Below are 4198 nucleotides of genomic sequence, written 5' to 3'. Positions count from 1 at the left end.
AAAATTCCAATTGAATTTGGGGAACTTTCAAATTAAATTGAGAAAATTACAAATGATTTTCAGAAAATTTTAATTTTTAATTTGCAAATAAATATATATGTATGTAGTGCAATACATAAATGTTCCGTGAAAGCTTAAAATTTGAACATTTTGACAATCATTTCGAAAAATTCTGCGAAACTTTTTATACTTTATACTGGGATCTGAACTTTTAACCTAATCAGCGGGAAATTCAGACCACATTTTAATATTTTTTTTACTTTGACGTATTCAGACTACCAACACATATCGCTTGACAATCGGTGGATTAACATTGGAATTTCTTTATTATTTGTTTTTTAAAATGTGTTATATAAATAAAAGGTTCTCAATTTCATTTGAAATTTTCTTAATTTCATTTAAAATTTTCTCAATTTCATTTGAAACTTTCCCAATTTTAATTGGAGTTTTCTCAATTTAATTCCAAAATTCTCAATGTGGGGAGCTTGAAGCCCCCACATGAATCAAATAGAAAAATTCGTATATCTGAGAAACTATTAGAGCTAGAATCTTCAAATTTTACATGTAGAACTTTGAAATTCATGTGAACATTTAAAGCATAAGAGGCGGACTTTCAATGGGTGGCTTGGCACAACATATATAAATTCAATACAAAATTTCGTGCATCTTGTAAATTCTTCTATTATTAAAATTTTTTATTGATAGATAGAAATTGGCGATAGATAGAAACTGGCGAACTCGCAATAGTTTACTTGACATCTCTCATATGTAACGTATTACAAATCTGGAAAACTATTGTGGTTAGAATCTTCAAAATTGTTAAGTAGGATTTTTATTTATACATATTCCTTCTAGGGTAGCAAAGCACACTAAGTATAATAAAATAATTTTAAATTTTATAGATAATTTAATGAAAATAATTTATAATTTGGTTATTTCCCGGCTTATAGCGATTTTTTTAAATCGCTATAAACCGTTCCAAACAACCTAGGTTTTTCGCTACATTGACTATACTAAATAGCAACAACATGACAGTGCAGGTTCACTATCTGTCTCTTTTCCACTTGCACAAGGTATTGAAATGTAATTTGTATTTTTTTGTGATAAAATTTTGTTGAAAAACAATATTAAATGAAATTTTAGAATAAATTGATGTTATTATTTGTAGTAAATATAAACAGATATATTTTTGGCGTTTGGTTTGGTTGCGCATTAACTGTTCTTCTTGTTATGTTCCTCTTTGCCTGCAAACAAAATCTTGTTTTTTCACTGTTTTATCCGTCAATTGTTTTAAGAAATTATTTGTTGTAGTGTGAACATCGGGCAAACAAATTTTCACTATTTTTACTGAATTGTGTTTGGCATTGTTTCTTCAAACAAAACATCAAAACAGAAATACTAATTTTAAGCACATTATGAAATAAAAACGTATTTAATATTTTGTTTTTAGGCAAAAATTTCTATCAAATTGTAAAAAACTATTGTAATTTAATTAAATAATTTTTTAACGTTAAACAAAAATGTTTCGTGTTTTGTGTTCACATTGTGTTCATATTGGGAAAATATTTATAGGTTGACAAATAAAAATATTTCACGAAAAACAGCTGATATTTTGTTTGCTCTTCAAAAATATTTTGTGTTCACATCACAGCCAACAAATATTTGATAAAAAACATCAAATATTTCATAGGTGTGAACGTAGCTTTAAACATTCGTATGGCTCTCTTCGTCGCATTAGATCAGGGATGTGTTTTTATGTAAACTCAAAAGTGAATCAGCTGTTTCCATCTTACTTTGTTATTGTTTTATACCAATCGTGCAAACACAAAAAGTATAAATCATACGACTTTTATTCTCTTTATACCCCACACCACTTTAGTGGGGAGGGTATATTGGGTTTGTGCTGATGTTTGTAACATACAAAAATATTCGTCCTATACCCACCTTAAAGTATACCAATCGGCTTAGAATCGACTCAGAAAACGATTCTAAGCCGATCCGTCCGTCCGTCTGGCTGGCTGGCTGACCATGTAAACCTTGTGCGCAAGGTACAGGTCGCAATTTTCAAGATAATAATTTATATAATAATAATTTGGCATGCACGCTTTTTTTGGCCCAAGGACGAAGCCTATTGAAAATGATTAAAATTGGTCCATTATTTCACCTAGCCCCCATAGAACAGAACCCCCCGAAAAGGGCTTCTGAGCTCATAATTATGTTAAATATACAGGTATATCGATAAAATGCGGCACAAGTTTTATAGAAGTCCTGATAACCCTGCCAAATTTCGTAAAGATCGGGCCCCATTTGACCCTAGCTCCCATACAAAGTCTCCTTCAGAAAACTACTTGAATGTCCAAAATTAACTTATGAACTTATCGCGATGAAATTCAACAAAGTAAAATATTATGTAAATATAAATATATTCACTAAATTTTATCGGGCTTAGTCCATATTTACCCCTAGCACCCATATAAAGCCTCTTTCAGAAAATTAATTTTTCATCCATAAATTGCTTAAATATATCGGAACAAGGGAATATTGAAGATAAATGCTTTATTATGAAAAATAAATCACATTTAATATTCATAACTGGTGTAGGGTATCATATGGTACGCCCGACTATACTTTCTTACTTGTTTTTTTTTTTAATACGGATGAAATTTCATCTTACTTTTTCATTAGACTTTACGCACGTAAAGTGTGATATTATTTTGGTTTTAGCTTTCTCAATTTTTAGTGAAGTAGCTTTGTAAATGCTTTGAAGAGTTTAAATCATGCTTTAAAGGAGCTAATGATTAGAAATCCGAAATTTTAAGTATTAATATTTTTATAGCTTTATGAAATTAAAAATTTTAAAGGTAATTTTTTACTGTTTAAGCCTAAAGAATTTTGAAAAGAAGGAAAATGTGTGTTTTTGGTAAATTTTGTGAAAGTTGTTCTGAATTATATATTTTGAATGTATATTTTAATTTCGCCATATTAATTTCAGGGGTAAAAAGCAAAGTCAATGTTATTTTGCATACACTGATCTATAGACTTAATATTATAAATCACTTAAAATCTATGGCAACGCCGGGTACAAAAAGCTAGTGAATATATAAAAAATTGTATTACAAATAAAATACGATCATTTGAAAAATATCAAAATGAGGATTACGATGAAGATATAGTACCAGAAATATTGGAGTGATGCACTACATCATCATTATTTTAATAAAAACTAGAACTAGAAAACAAACATTTATATTGTTTTGTTAGATTAAAAAATTTTAGCACTTTTTTTATTCCGTAGGACATTTAAGCACTTAGTTTTTCATGTTTTAGCATATTTTGAAATTCATTTTCTGGCAACACTGTTGGGTGGAGGGTATTTAAGATTCGCACAGCCGAATATAGCACTCTAATTTGTTATACCCTACACCACTATAGTGGGAAGGGTATTATGCGTTTGTGCTGATGTTTGTAACGCATTAAAATATTAGTACTATACCCACCTTAAAGTATACCGATCGACTCAGAATCACTTTCTGAGTCGATTTAACGATGTCCGTCCGTCCGACCGTCCGTGTGTCCATGTAAACGTTGTTATCAAAGTACAGGTCGCAATTTTCAAGATAATTCGATGAAATTTGGAATATGTGTTTGTTTTGACCCAAGGACTAAGCCTATTGGAAATGGTTAAAATCGGTCCATTATTTCACCTAGCCCCCATACAACTGAACCCCCCGAAAAGGGCTTTTGAGCTCATAATTATGTATAATATAAATGTATCTCGATGAAAGTTCGCACAACTAAGTTTTATACAAGCCTTGATGACCTTGGCGAATTTCGAAATGATCGGACTTCATTTGACCCTAGCCCCCACACAAAGCCCCCCTCAGAAAGTGACTTGAATATCCGCAATTCATTTATTAGCACTGTTATTGTAATGAAGTTTAGCACAGACAAATATTAAATATATTATATAAATACAAATCTATCCAGCCCTTTTTATCGGGGTCGGTCCACATTTCCTCCTATCCCCCATATAAAGCCTCTTTTAGAAAATTAGTTTTTCGCCAATAAATTGCTTTTTTTGGTCAATTATGGTCCGATCCTCGTCAAATATTCTAGAACGATTTTAGTTTAGGCAGTAATGAGCGTCAAAGCAATTTTTTGAAGGGGGCTTATAATTACAACTTATAAAATTTTACAA

Source organism: Lucilia sericata, unplaced genomic scaffold (genome assembly GCF_015586225.1).
Source record: "Lucilia sericata isolate MDLA Ls3-8-SP2 unplaced genomic scaffold, ASM1558622v1 Contig003113F_arrow, whole genome shotgun sequence".
In the NCBI taxonomy this organism is placed as follows: Eukaryota; Metazoa; Arthropoda; class Insecta; order Diptera; family Calliphoridae; genus Lucilia; species Lucilia sericata.
The sequence above is the reverse complement of the archived record's forward strand: the minus strand, read 5'-3'. Positions refer to the sequence as shown.